This window comes from Ruditapes philippinarum, unplaced genomic scaffold (assembly GCF_026571515.1).
Source record: "Ruditapes philippinarum isolate M1 unplaced genomic scaffold, ASM2657151v2 ctg3602_1_1_1_1, whole genome shotgun sequence".
Taxonomy (NCBI): Eukaryota; Metazoa; Mollusca; class Bivalvia; order Venerida; family Veneridae; genus Ruditapes; species Ruditapes philippinarum.
The window spans coordinates 11435-27687 of NW_026858945.1; the positions used below are offsets into that span (position 1 = coordinate 11435).

Consider the following 16253-nt stretch of genomic DNA (forward strand, 5'->3'; position numbering starts at 1 on the left):
TGATGGTGTGATAAGGTTGCTCTTGTGCCACAGCACAGCTAGTGACAGTAAAATGTTCACTAACACAAAATAAATCTAGAAAATTCTGGTTATTTAATAGTGCAAAAAATCATGAAATATCTTATTTCTCATAGTCACTGCTAAGTATTTTGGTACAGAAATACCTATATTATTACATTTTATAATTGTGCTACTAAGGTCATACTTTTATATTTTATTGCTTATTAATAAGAGTCTGTTTTAAAAGTCCATGGCCAGATTGTACATAAACTGTATGTCCTAGATTTTAGCTTTAATTTTTTTTCAAGAACTTATAATACAATCCTGTTCTATCCTTTTCTATATTAATAAGGCTGGACAGCAGACATATTTCATGTTTTGTTTATGTAAGAATATTTCATAATTTGTATACTATTGAAAATTGCTCAGTCATTTTTCACAGCTTTGAAATTGAATAAGCTAAGGTGCGTGCTGAAACCAAATTAACTTGTTCAGTCTTAATATATTAATAAAATATAAAGGGCCTCTGTCTGGGCATGGTTCAAGGTAATGACGTAGATTTTAAAAAATCAGCAAATCATATTTGGTTTTCAATTACAATATTTGCATGACTGGTGTTTTACTTTTGGTTTATACAGAATTTTAGTTTGGTTGTGTAGGAAGCTTAAAGCTTATAGACACACTCTTGAATCCGTTTCTGGATAACCAACTAGTACTAAGCAAAGAGGGTAAAATTTCTTGTCCAAGGAAATAACACTTCGCCCTTGATGGGGTTTGAACACACTTGGACAATGATCCTTAGATTACTGATCGATCATGATAACCACTAAGCCATGCCGCCACAAAAATATACTGTCTGTCATTGGATTTGATTCCAAACTGTCTCTCATTTGGTGTTTACTTTAAATATTATTCTTTCGTTGTACCAAATTAGAATTATTTATTAAACTTGTAGGGATACAAGCTTGTATTGAATGAGGAAAGACTTCAGATTTTACAATTGTCCTTCTATTAATAACAATACAGTCTCTCACTGGATCTGATTCAGCATTGCTTTTCATTGGATTTGATTTCACATCATTCATTGCATTTATGCCCACATTTCCCTCGTTATATTTGGTTCCACATTGTCTCTAAATGGATATGATTTGACATTGTCTTTCAATGGAAATAATTCCATACTTTTCCTCATTTGATATTATAACTTATTTGTGCATGCCTTGAGAATTACCATTTTATTCAATAATATTACAGTCTCCATGGTCTTTCCACATTTTCTCCCATTGAATTTCATTACATAATATCTTCCATTCGGGTTTGATTACACATTGTCTCTGTTTGATTTGATTCCAAATTGTCTCAAATTGAATTTGATTTCACATTTTCTCTCTTTGGGTTTCATTCCACATTGTCTATCATTGGATTTGATTGCACATTGTCTATCGTTGTCTTTCATTTGGATTTGATTACACATTGTCTCTCAATGGATTTTAGTCCACATTGTCCCCAATGGGTTTAATTTCCACATTGTCTTTAAATGGATTTGACTCCACATTGTCTCTCATTTGGATTTGATACAACATTGTCCCTCCCACATTGTCTCTCATTGGGTTTGATTCTAAATTGTCTATCATTGGATTTGATTGCACATTGTCTATCATTGGGTTTGATTGCACATTGTCTATCATTGGATTTGATTGCACATTGTCTATCATTGGACTTCACTACACATTGTCTATCAATGGGTTTGATTTCATATTGTCTCTCATTGGGTTTAATTCTAAATTGTCTATCATTGGATTTGATTGCACATTGTCTATCATTGGATTTGATTGCACATTGTCTATCATTGGGTTTGATTGCACATTGTCTATAATTGGGTTTGATTCCACAGCGTCTTTCATTGGGTTTGATTCCACATTGTCTATCATTGGGTTTGATTCCACATTGTCTATCATTGGGTTTGATTACACATTGTCTATCATTGGGTTTGATTCCACATTGCCTGTCATTGGCTTTGATTCCACATTGTCAATCATTGGGTTTAATTGCACATTGTCTATCACTGGGTTTGATTGAACATTGTCTATCCTTGGATTTGATTACACATTGTCTATCACTGGGTTTGATTGAACATTGTCTATCCTTGGATTTGATTACACATTGTCTATCACTGGGTTTGATTGAACATTGTCTATCCTTGGATTTACATTGTCTATCACTGGGTTTGATTGAACATTGTCTATCCTTGGATTTGATTACACATTGTCTCTCATAAGTTTGATTCCACAGTGTCTCTCATTGGATTTGACTCCACATTGTCTCTTATTGGATTTGATTAAACATTGTCTATCATTGGGATTGATTACACATTGTCTATCATTGGGTTTGATTCCACAAAGTCTTTCATTTGGATTTGATTACACATTGTCTCTCATTGGGTTTGATTTCCTCATTGTCTTTCAATGGATTTTATACCATACTGTCTCTCAATGGATTTGATTTAGCATAGAGTTTTATTGCATTTAATTCAAAATTGTGATTCACTTGGTTTTATTCCACATTGTCACTCATTGGGTTTAAGTTGGGAGAATGAGGCTAAGCTGCAGTTTTCATTATTCTTATGACAACTGAGTAGAATAAAACAAATTAAAATAAAAAGAACATGCATAAAACCAGCATAAATTGTTTTATTTTCTTTATATTTTTTATATGTCATTTTTATAATATCTTGAATTATAAAACAGGATGAATTTTTTATTCTCCTAGCTCTCTCTTCTTACCAGTAATCTTCTTACTTAAAGTTTTATGACAATTTTTGGAAACTTCTTTTTCAATAAAATTGAGACCAATGGCATATAAAGAAGAAAGTTTTAAGGCTCCAAAGAATTATTCTTTAGCATCATACCTTTTTATGTTTTGTATGAAGATAGAAACCATAAAAAAAGTTCTTAGAACTAAAAATAGCAGGAATTAAGAGGGAGCTTTGTACTTCTTATAGAAATAAAAAATAATGAGATTTTTCATCTAGTTTTCATCATGCAAGTCTTCTTTATCATTTAAACATAATACTAAGAATCAAATCAGATGGGAATAATATTAAAATTCTCTGGTCTTACTTGATGTAATGAACAAGAATGTCTTACCAGTCTTGTATGCTAATTAATTAAGGGATTTATAGGTTAACAAGAAACATTATGGCTGAAGGCAATGGATATCCCATGCCCCTCCACATTTGTCAATGTCATTTCAATGCACAATGGCCAATAATTGAAGGCAGTAGGAGCAGAAGAGTAAAAATCCATTTAAGCACCAATGACCTTAACCCCAGTGACTTGTACTATTTTTCACGGGCTCTGTGAAATTTCAGTGAGATATCTTTGATAGCTTAAGAGTTATCAATATTAGCATCAATGTTAAAGTCGAAGGTCAGACTGTGTGTGTTTAGTGGCTTGGCTCTATACTAAAAACAAGAAATAACTATAAGCATAAAAGTTTGGATTCAAGCATCAATGTTTCAGTTAAATGATAATAAAAACAAGTTCTAATAGGCTTTCAAAGGAGCTTTTCAATTTTGATTCATGGGAAAAAATTACTAGGCCTGTGCATGCATGACTTTGATAATAAAAATTAATGTTATTAACAATAGAATTAAAGCTTGATTGATCCAAAACATTTTTCTTTTATTTTGTATAAGTAACATATTTTTTAACAAAATTTTAAAATGCATTGATATTTTAGATAGTATAGTTTCCTGACGCTATCACAATTTTTGTAATCAAAATAATACAATTATGGTTTCTGAACAAATTAATTAGGTTTGAAAAACTGACACCAATTGCAATCCCTGGAATCAATATGTTTCAATTATAGGAAATTTTCATCAAAACTCAATAATCATTCAGAACACCTTTGACCATTACATTATTTTTATTGTTTACCTTGAACTGGTTTTCTTTGAAACCATATTGCCATGACCTAAATGAAATTGAGTGTGTGTGTTTAAACTTATTTATACTCGCTACCAGTTGCCCATTTAATTGGCAAGTCCTCAAGAAGAATACTAGTCATTTTTGTATTTTCTGATCGCAAGATCAGATAAATACATAGCTAACATCCACAGTCTGACACAAAATTTCCTAACAGTCCTAACAACGCAAAGTAGTTCTCACTCAAAACTGCTTAAAAACAACCAATTTAAAAGAAAGAATAATTTTTAATGTAGGCATTTAACGAATTACAGTGCATTAAAAGTTTAGATAAGTCAATAGAAATATGAGGTTACAATCACAAATTTCGCGGATGAATATCTTTTTACTCAATGAAAAATGTTCGGCTATTTCCGTAAAGCTTCGGATTATCATGAATATCATTTTAATCAATGAAAATGCTATTTTTAGCTATGCCGATTACCGAATACTCCAGAGCGTAGTACACAAATAAATCTGACTGTCGAGTAGTGGAATATATATACATGTCGGACTGTTTTGGCGAGAATATTTCCGATAAATTATTTTCATCAGTGTTAAACAACACGTTTACCGTGAACAAAATACCTCGAAATTAATAAGGATTACAAACACGAAATAGAAATTCTCAATTTAGAATTACATAATGTATTCGTTTTTATTCAAGGTTCATATGTATAACTTCGCCGTGGTGCAGAGGTAAGCGGTCTCGTTGAGGGTGTGAGAGGCCTATGGTTCAAATCCTAGTCGAGGCAATTCTATTTTTTTTTCATGCAAAATTCCATATGTAAATCTCAAACTGTTATAGAAAAAAATCAAAACGCTGTCACTGCGTAAGATGAATTATAGTACTAGTATATAAAAGAACTAATACAGGAAAGTACATACAGATAGTCAGTATGATTTAGATTGCAAAGATCAGAAAATACCATAGAGCTGCAGCCCTTTGATTTATTTTGGAAAATAGTGCAAGATATAGATACAGAAAGATGCACTAATTCCAGAAGCTTCTCCTAGTTCTGTAGCATGCCAAATGTATAAGCACTCATACACAGTCTCATAGGAAAAACTGATTAGCAATTTGATTTATCTTGACCAATACAAATAGATGACATATTTTAGCATCACCATGGATATAATTTACCTTTATTATGATCTAGATTTAACTGATATGTTTTAAAAGCCATCTGGCCATATGAATATAAAACTTATTTTATTCATTACATAAAACAAATAAATCTATAAAAGTTTAATAGAATTTTAAAATAAAACAAATATTTTCTGAGACAGTTGATATCAACTAATTATTACACATGTACAGTGGAGCATTGCTAATCAGACCCTTCTAATCAAGAAACCTTTCTAATCCGATCTTAATTCATCTGGTCTGGACGAGTCCAGATTAGACAGGTTCCACTGTATATATATCCCAATATCCTGATATGTATTCTAATCTATTTTTTCTCAGTAATATGAATCCTTTTATCATTTATTCAAAAGGAAAGATACAAGATTTATGTCATTAGGAGTTGCAAAGGAAATGTCACATAATTCAGTAAAACTTTAAGTCACATAAGTTCAAAACAATATTTATTTCTTTTATTTCATGCTTTCTGAAATATTCTATGTAATGTTGAGACAATTTGTAATCTGCAATGGGTCCTTCGAGGAAAAGCAATCTTTTACAAAGCTTTAGGATTAAATTGGTTATAGAGCTACGGGGATATATAAACATATCGTAGATTGTACAAAAGGCATCCGAGACACTTAGATTGCTAAGTGCAAAACTTATAACCATTCTTTATTTCATTTTTATAGTAAAACCAATTTTTCATCAAACAAAATAATGATAATCATTTGTTCAAATTTATTTTAAAACCTTTTCAGCAGTTTAAAAGTTAAATAAAGAGCTGACATGAAAATGTTACAGATAGACAGACAGACAGACAGACAGACAGAATGCTGCAGGGGATTAAAAATGACACTGTAATAACTTACAAACAACAAACAAAATATCTTGGAATACATGTTCCTTTTTTTCAAATAATTCATGCCAATGTGCAATTTCTTTTGAGTTTATTATAATGCTCGTTTTGCTTCATTGGCAAAACCAAATTAAACAATAGATAATACGCTAGACTTTGCAATTTTCGTAACTTTTGATTAAATAGGGCAAATTAAATTATACTGTATGAAATCTTGTGACATTTTAACACACTAATTCTGGGACATATCTATCAAATAGTTTTTCAATTGACAATAAAATTACAGATTCCACCAGAAACAATGAATAAATGCATGTATTTAAAATAAACCATGCAGAACAGGTATGTATCATCTTTTAAAACATTATAATTTCCCAGAATTCCTGTTAAGTTTTTGTCTGCAGTTGACAGCTGTTAATGACAGAAGCTTGAATTTTCTAGGGAATGAAACAACACATTAAAATTTCAATTTAACTACTATAGCAAAATGTTAAATTCAGACTTAAATTACACTACTAGACAATTTAAGTCAAAATTGGTCCCTCGATGTATGTTTAAAAAACAATATCTTTGTTGAGTGCAAATGTACTGTTTAGAATAATTTTGTTAACTTTATAGAATACTTGGATGAAAAGTTAAATTTTTACAAAATTTTCAAAATTGATAGCTTTTTCAAAATTGATAGCTTTTATGAAAAATCCAATTTAGTGCGCAAAGTTGCAAAACATGAAAGAAAACGGTATCTGTCTAATTTGTACATTATTTTGTGAATACAAATTAGACAGATACCGACAAAACCAACGGATGCACATATGTATTTACACTATAGCTCATTCCATCCACGTCACCAAAAAGCAAGTATACCATATAGCCAAGCCGTCAGAATACGGAGAATATGCAGCACTGACGAACAATTTGAAATATGCACAAAACAACTTACGGAAAACCTTATTGCACGCGGTTATCCCAGAAAATTAATATACGAAGCCATCAAAAAAGCCAAAATTACCAATCTTGATACCAATGTCGATACTAAATCACAAAAGGAAATTATACCGCTTATAATTACTCATTACCCGCTTATTCTAAGGACAAATAATATCAATAAATTAAGAAACATTCTACAGCAGTTATCATAGAGCCTTCAATGTGACATTCCATAAAACCATACCTTCTGACACAATTGAGTTTATTCAAAGATGTTACTCTAGTTTCCTTTTTTATCTCAACTTTCTTTTCCTTTTCTTTTTCAATCAGAAAAATATTCAACCAGAGTCTTCAACCTGCTTTTTTTTGGGCTGGTGCTCTAGCATCTGAACAGAGTTATAACCATTGTTCGGTTTGGTTTATACAAAATTTATTTTAGTTCAATTGTGTAGGAAGCTATATTAATACATGTATAAGCTTATAGAAACACTTTCGAATCCGTTCATGGAACCAACCAGTACTGAGCAATGAGTGTAAAGTTTACTGCTCAAGGAAACAACGACTTGCCCCTGACGGGGTTTGAACCCATTAGGCTATCATGAGTTCATGAGATTACTAGTCTGATGTGTTAACCACTTGGCCGTGCAGCTACTGTTCGGTTTTATTTTCATTTGGCCTTTATTGTGCTTAAACCATCACTTACCTTTCCATTTGCAACCACCTCGGCAAAGCCTAGTCCAGCTAGTTTCCAACTTCCTGTTTTTGTAACAAGTACAGATTGAGGACAAACATTACGATGAATCATCTGTTCAGTACCATGTAGGTATGATAATGCTTCTGTTATCTGAAAGAATAAATGATAATAACTTTTGAATAGACAAACAAAACAATTATTTTCCTTTATCTTATGTATCAAATCTGATATAAATAGTATTATTATATAATCTATAGATAGCTTTGAAATGCCTTTCCCTGATTGGCTAACAAGCAACTTTTTGTAAAAAATAACAGGTCAATATCAGAGTATATTCACTGTTTTTTCTTCTAAAAATAGATTTTCTGGAAATCCCCCCGAATGACGCGAGACTATGACGTGACGTCACGCCAAGTCAGAAAAAAACGTTGAGTGACTCGTAAATAAGAGTCAAGTTAGTCTATTTTAGTTACCGTCTTAACATTTTAAAGAACAATATGAATTAGCGTGCCAATGTGCTAACTTAAAAGAAAGGGCCAAATTATGGAAAAAGTAGACAAGCTGAAAAATAATGATTTCCGTCGTATGCAAATTGGCAAATTTGATTAGCCATATTAAAAGATATTTATAAATTGTATAATAAAACAGCTTTGTACTTTTTAGCTGTTGAATATGATGTGATATGTACTGAAAAATTAATATTGACCGAGGCGATATTGATTTTTACAGTACATATCACATCATATTCAAGAGCTAAAAAGTCCATATTTGTATATTATTCTGCAACCTGGAATATTTCAAATACATAAATATAATTATATACCTCTGGCAAGGATATTGTGTGAATATTCTATGATAAATTCCCTTTTTGACCATATTTATCATCAGTTTCTTTTATACAGTTTAATAAATGCCCCCTTTTGGAAAATCAGAGAAATCAATTTAATTTCCTTAAAATAAAATCAGTAGCCTCAAGCTGGGTTATTACAAAATGTCTTCCTTCTGAAACATAAAAAATTACTTTACGAAGATAACATGAAAACTCCCAAAATTCCAGACCTCATTCTGAATTCCATTTCTTGAAGGCATATTATATGTAAGAACAGATAGTATGATTGAATCCTGCTTTCCTGATTCTTTTAATATTATTGGAATCAATCTTTTCTTTCCATTTACTTCATGTCAATTCTTTTTGAATATATTTAATTCAATTTATTTGCAATAATCCATTATGAAGGCCCGGGTGTCTGGGGGGATATTGTTGTTGTAGACTGAATGCTCTCTTGGTTTACAAGGTTTGGGAAATATCATCATCGAGAAATATCAAAACTGAATAATGCAGAGATGTGCAGACAGATTGGGAATAGATCATTGTCTATGGCTGCATGGATACATCTTTTTATCACATACCTGTGCCGCTTTTCCGACTCCGTAAAAATGGTATTTGCACAGCGGTGAATATATTTTGATGTGACATCATTTGCATTATACAAACATCTGGTAAAGAGGTGCTAAATGATAGCCTTAAACTTATTATACAGGCACCCTGATGAAAAATTACTCTTTTTCACTTTAAACAGTCTTTATTTTTGGTATGTGATAAATAGAATATTTAATTTGTGTAAGTTCATTACTGAATTTATTGATATCCTCTATGTCAATGCTAACAATATCTCCATAACAGAGATACTCCTGAACCCAGCAATTTTATTATGTGGGTTTTGCCCAATCTAATATTGGTGTACAGTTACAACTAAATGCATTGAAAATGACTGCAGTGTAGTGAATACTTTATTGTCACCAGTAGTGCACCATGAAGCTGTAACGGTAAAAGATTGTTTGTTATTAATAATCCGGGAACAGACAGGGGGAAAACCAATGTTTCCTGAATTCAAGATAACATCATTCTAGCTAATAACTAAACAATGTTTAATCCAGTCTATTTAATCCAGTCTGATTCACTAACTGTTATGTTATTTTGTTTCATCTATGGACACATTTATAAAGATAACTAAGGCTTGAAATCAGACCAAAACACCATAGTTCATTGTGAAAACAGCCCAAAATATTTTTTTTTAAATTAGCAGGAGATCCTGTAGCAAAATTTTTAATGGTTTTATATCATAACTATGATGCTCAAATTAAAGATTTTTCAATATTGTAAGTTCCAAACATTAAACTACCGGAATATCTTTTGTAGAAATTAAGGGTCATTCCTGTGAAGTTTTGTCAATATTTACAAAAAAACAAAGGGTAGCAACACAAGACTGACATCATGTGATAACATCTTAACTCTCCTCTTTTTATGGTATGTAGCATGCGTCTTTAACAAACATTATATTCATTGCTCTCGATTATTAAATGATCTATATATTCTCAATTCTGAAAATCACTTCATTAAATTTAAAAAACATTATATCATGTAAATTTTAACTAAATTTCTGCATTTTTATATCTGAAATTGAATTTAGAAAGTAGACTAGCCTCAGAAATACACAGATAATTGCCAATTTTGACAGAAATGTTTAATAGTCCTGAATAATTCATTTCAGAATGAAATAAATACAAATTAAAGCACTGCCTGGAGGGAAAACAAGATTTGATCATTCTCACAAATTCTCCAAATTCCATTTAATTTTGTATAAAACATAGAGATTGTCCAAATCTACCACCATGTCTGGATACTTGAAAAACACTCTTCGATCTTGTAAATAATTATCTCATAATGGATTTAACATTGTTTTGTATGTTCAGGCAGAATTAATGCAGTTTCAAAAATCATCATCATAATAAAAGACAATTTAAGTAGAACAAACAATAATTTCTACCACAGTATCTTAATCAGCAAACTTAGCTACTTTTTTGTCCAATAAAAAAGGCTTAAAAGTTAATCTTTTGTTTGACAATAAAAAGACATAAATTTTTTTTTTGCTTTTGACAGTCTATTTCATATAAACAGTCTTCAATAGCATTTGAGCCGCGTCACGACAAAACCAACATAATGGGTTTGCGACCAGCATGAATCCAGACCAGCCTGTGCACCCGCACAGTCTGATCAGGATCCATGCTGTTCGCTATCAGTTTCTCTACTTGTAAAAGGGTTGGTAAGCGAACAGCATGGATCCTGATCAGACTGCGCGGATGGGCAGGCTGGTCTGGATCCATACTGATCGCAAACCCACTATGTTGGTTTTGTCGTGACACGGCTCATTTATCTAAACATTCATTTAAAGATCTCATCTTTTATGAAAAACACTATATGCATCTATGAAAAGTAGGTGAATGACTTAGGTACAGGCTATAAATAAGAAAAAAAATTAATTTCTGAAACAGCTACAGTCACTCCTACTTTGCTCCTTTTGAGCTGTTTAAATTGTTATTTTTTATCATAGGCTTCTAACTATTACAAAGACCATACTATGAGGTCAAACATGTTCTATAATGGTTATCTTATAAAGACCACAGTAAAATGAAACACTTGGAATTAAAAAAAATCTGATAATGACAATAGTGCAGTCCCACCTTTAGGATTAAGACAATCTTATTAACACAACAGTGAATTCAAAACATTCTTATTTTGACCAGTACAATGCATTCAAACCTATAGGATGAAGACAATTTTATAAACACCACAGTGCAGTCAAACCTTTAGGATTAAGACAATCTTATCAACACCACAGAGAATTCAAATCAATCGTATTAAAACCAGTACAGTGCATTCAAACCTATCGGATTAAGACAACTTTATAAACACCACAGTGCAGTCAAACCTTTAGGATTAAGACAATCTTATTAACACCACAGTGAATTCAAAACAATCTTATTAAGTTCACATTGTAGTCAAACCTATAGGATTAAGACAATGTTATAAACACCACAGTGCAGTTAAACCTTTAGGATTAAGATAATCTTATAAAGACCACAGAGCAGTCAAACCTTTGGGATTAAGACCACAGTGCAGTCAAACCTTTAGGATTAAGACATCTTACTAAGACCACAGTGTTGTCAAACCTTTTGGATTAAGACAAACTTATTAAGTCCACAGTCCGCCTGCATTCAAACATTTGGGAATTAGAAGATCTTAAAAAGACCATAGTGCTGTTAAACCTTTTGGATTAAGGCCTTCTTATTAAGACCACAGTGCATTCAAATCTATGACATTAAGACAATCTTATAAAGGACCACAGACCAGTCAAACCTTTGGGGGATTATGGCAATCTTATTAAGACCACATTGCATTCAAATCTATAGGATTAGGACAACATTATTAAGACCACAGTGCATTCAAATATTTGGGATAAGAACCATCTTATTAAGACTATAATGCAGTCAGACCTTTGGGAATTGTACAATCTTATAATGACAAAAGGGTAGTGAAACCTTTGGAAATCACACAAACCCTTAAATAAACACATAGTGGTATTAAGACAATATATTTTAAAGACAGTGTTCTAAAAGGCTACAATAAAATCTATCACTTCATGACATTGATCAATTTCATCTTTTCCAATGGAAATTTTAATTTGCTAAATTTTTGAGAAAAAAAATCTGTTCATATTGCTTATTTTTCTCTGGTCTTTGAAGACATGTTTGACTGCTAATAATAATGCTAATAATGTTAAGGTCAGACCACAGGAACAAAATTACTCATTTATTCATATTATGCTGACTATTTTCATAATTTTGAATAAATCAAGCATCCACCGAGACAGATTATGCAAAAGTTGGAGACTGCTCTAAATTGGCTTGTATTTTCTAACAGATGCTTGATGGAAATCCAAATTATGTTTGGCATTTGCTGATTTCCCTCTTGGATCAAAGAGGATGCTCCTTTCCAATAGTTTGATATATGTTTTTCAAATCTAAACAGATTAAATTTGTTTTTCCTGATTTTCTAAACAAAATATTTGATAAAACATTGCTTGAAACAAATCAGACAAATCTAAAAGAAAACAACAACATTTTATGTAAATTTTTATTAAATTTGATGAAAAGTTTGCAAAACTAATTATTACAATATTTTAAAAAGTCTAAAATGTCTAATAAGCAACACAGTCAATTCATAATATAAGAGGTTTGTTTTGCTGGATTGTTTAAGTCCCATGACGTCACACAAGGCAGGGTGACAGTGTTAACAGAGGAATTCCCCAGGTACCTATCTTAGAATTATAGATATATTTCATACACAAGTTAGATACTGTCTTCATAATGTTTAGACTATTTGCAAGCTGTGTTTTTTGTTTTTTTAAAACAAGAAACACTATTTAAATACCAAAGCCCCCATATATGAAGGGCATGTCACTAAATTGTTGAATTCCACTTTGGGTTTACATTGTTAAAACAGTGGTCATTTAAAGGACATAATAAGTGAAAATTAATTATCATTTATGCTTCATCTTGATGAACTATATGTAATATTTTTGGCAAAATAATGTTCTACTATCAATCATATTTAAAAAATTGTATATTTATTATTTTCAAGCTTTCAAGATTAAGCTTAAAGAAGGGCTATAGTTCTTAACGCAGAAGCCTGTTCCTGCAGTGTATGAAATAATGTTCAGGTGCACCAAAAAGTATTAAGATGTTAAGTTGCAATATGACCTATAACAGTTCTGTATGAAATAATGTTCAGGTGCACCTGATGTCTCCATTGACAAGAAAACCTGTTAAGCAGCAATAAGACCTATAACAGTTACTGTATGACTAAAATTTAAAAAACAAAAAGAAAATAAAATAACAACTGGTCCCCAAAAAGTATTCTAAATATAAATACAGTACAACTATAATACTAGTACATGCATAACATAAGGTACAGCAAGAACCATACTATTCTTTTGACCTTTAGGGCAGTATAGAACTAGATTTAGACAGAGGAAAAAAGTAGAAATGATTTAATTTGATAGTTAAGTGAAGAGATTAGAGACATTGCTGTGTGACATCAGGAAATTTGAGAGAAGCCCATCACGGTAAGAAGATTATTTTCTACTTAAGTGGTAGGGAGAAGCTCTTAATTAAAAGTGAGACTGAATAAACAGACAGAGAAAGGCTGTATCAACAGTAATTTCACTGGTATAACATGTTGTTAAAGTTGTTAGCTGTTAAATTTACATCAGATACAACACTGCATGTCTCATCATCAATCAATCATTGGATATTCTAACTGTGAAGTTTATTATCTTCTTCATACATGGTTACTGTTTACATAAATTTATGTAGCATTTTTTCATTTTTCCTTAAATAATTTAGTAACAAGAGGGCCATAATGGCCCTGAAATCGCTCACCTGTATATAGGCGCCCGGGCAGGCCAATTATAACCAAGGGGATTTTATTTGAACAAACTTGGTAGACACCCATTTAAGAAGATGTTTCATGATAAATATCTAAGCTCTAGCTCTTTGGGGTTTTTAAAAGAAGATTTTTTAAGTTTTTACTATACACAAATAGGGAAATACAATGACCCCCCCCCTGGGTGGGGCCAATTTTGACCCCAGGGCTTTTATTTGGATCTTTTAAAAGACGATTTTTTATGTTTTTACTATACACATATAAGGAAAATCAATGACCCCGGGGCGGGGCCAATATACATGTAGCTCTTTCTTTTTTTTAAAGAATTTTTTTTAAAGTTTTTTTGTTTGGTTGCCATGAGTTCTGCATGGAATTAAATTCTTTGAACAATTTTTAAAGTTTAATACTAAAGAAACATTCCTGTGAAGTTTGGATACAATTGGCTTAGTGGTTTATGAGGAGATGTCGTTTAAAGTAAAAGTTTACGGACGATCATAAGCTTAGGTATTTCTAGTGGGATAGGGGATGTAGAAAAATTATGAAGAGGTGGAGCCTGGAAAAAAATTAAAGGGGAGGAAATTGCAAAGTTTAAATTCCTTGGAATGCCCATTTTCTGAAAAATCAATTGAAGTTATCCGGAACTTGGCAAATGTGGGGTTTTCCCGCCTTAAATCTGTAAGTACAAACAAACTTTTACCATTATAGCTTCAAGGTGCACTTAGACCCGTCACAATAGATTAGTCAACTTGTGGTACTTACTACATTTATTAAGTTGTAACTGTAAAAGTATGTTCATATCTAAGGATTAGTTCTAAAAAACATACCAGAGTGAGTTAGTGTATTGAATTTGAGGTGGAATAAAGATTAAATTTGACAAAACAAAATTCTATGCTCCCTATACTGAGATTAACTTATTGTGTTCATAAAGGTCAATCATTTCAATTGATGATATATACTGTAAATGCATATAATGGACTATTTGCATTCATTATCAATAGATAATCAAGGTCATTTACAGAAATTTATTAAGAACTTGAAATCTTTTTAATAAGAAGGATGCCTGTCTTGTCAAATATTGAATGAAATATTCTGGATTGGGAACAACCACTGGCAGACATGCCAATAAATATGACGGTTTCAACTGACGCAAAAAACCATATGTCTTCTAATTTGGCCATAATTCTTCCTTAATTCACATAAAAGGTCATATAGAAAGACATTAATCAATATCACAATTGACAGGTTATTACTTTTTATGTGTTTTTTTCTCTCCTTTAATAATGCCACAAGGAATTCTGTGCCCGTGGTGATATACTTTGTATTACCCTATAAAAAAAATTCTCGTTTTCATTTACTTAACTAAACAAAAATCCATAAAATTGCTATTTTTTTGTGTACATTCAATTTATTTTCTTGTTTATCTATATTTCATTTAAGCAATAAAACAATCTGACCTCATTTCAGGTTACAAATGACATCGAAAGACATAATTGTTCACTTTCTAATTATCATGTCATTTGATTTGATCTTTCTTGGAATTTATGTGTTAGCAGTATACTAAGCCGTATATAAAGTATACTAAGCAATTCTTATGGATTTTAAAGTTCAAAATAAAGGTATATTTTTATAAAATTCCAAGATTGAAATGGCAAATTTTAAGGTAGCATGAAATTGATGCATTAAACTGAACTCTAATATCTTTGTTCAATATTCTAAGCTTTAAATCATAATTATACAAAAAACTCATTTTTGCCAAAGAAAAAAAAAACTCCTTCAAGGAAACAATCATTTGTAATATAAATCCGTGAAGGAAACAATCATTTAAGAAATAAGACAAGCAAATAGTATCACAATCTTTTTAACATAAGTACCATCAGAAGACAGTTAGTTATGTTCAGTGATCGTTTAAAGAAATATTTTTATCATACAAACCCGAAAGTATATATATATATACATGTACATATTAATTATTTACTATATTCTCTGCTCCCTGTCAAAATTCTGCCGTAACTTACTGGCAATAAAACGACCACTGACCTCTTCCAGTAAGAGTGTTCCGGAAACTGACAATAAACAGGTTGTCAAGACTGGCTGATATATTATGGCTATTATCCGGCCAAATTCTTCCAGCCATTTCAAGCAGCTATCCAATTACACTGGAAACAGACTTATCTAACATCTATGACCAATCATAAAAACAACAGACGACAAATTAACTTCGACAAATTAACTCTGATAGGCATTTCTCAAAGTTATCTTAAGTCCATGCAGTCTCTATATATCATTTACCTTTTACTGGACAACATTCAATTCAACAATCTGAATTTGCTTGATGAAGAAATAAGAGTACAGAAGTACACAGAATCCAGATATTCTTATAGGTATTCATTTAG

General features: G+C 31.4%; 1 long non-coding RNA gene across 1 annotated transcript in view; it reads right to left on the reverse strand.

Annotated features, from left to right (window-relative positions):
- Nucleotides 1-7585: 7585 nt before the first annotated feature.
- Nucleotides 7586-16253, reverse strand: part of LOC132754748 (uncharacterized) — a 41540-nt gene continuing 32872 nt past the window's right edge. Inside the window, exon 3 of the long non-coding RNA XR_009629121.1 lies at nt 7586-7724. This is a non-coding gene — a long non-coding RNA (uncharacterized LOC132754748). The remainder of the gene's footprint in view (nt 7725-16253) is intronic.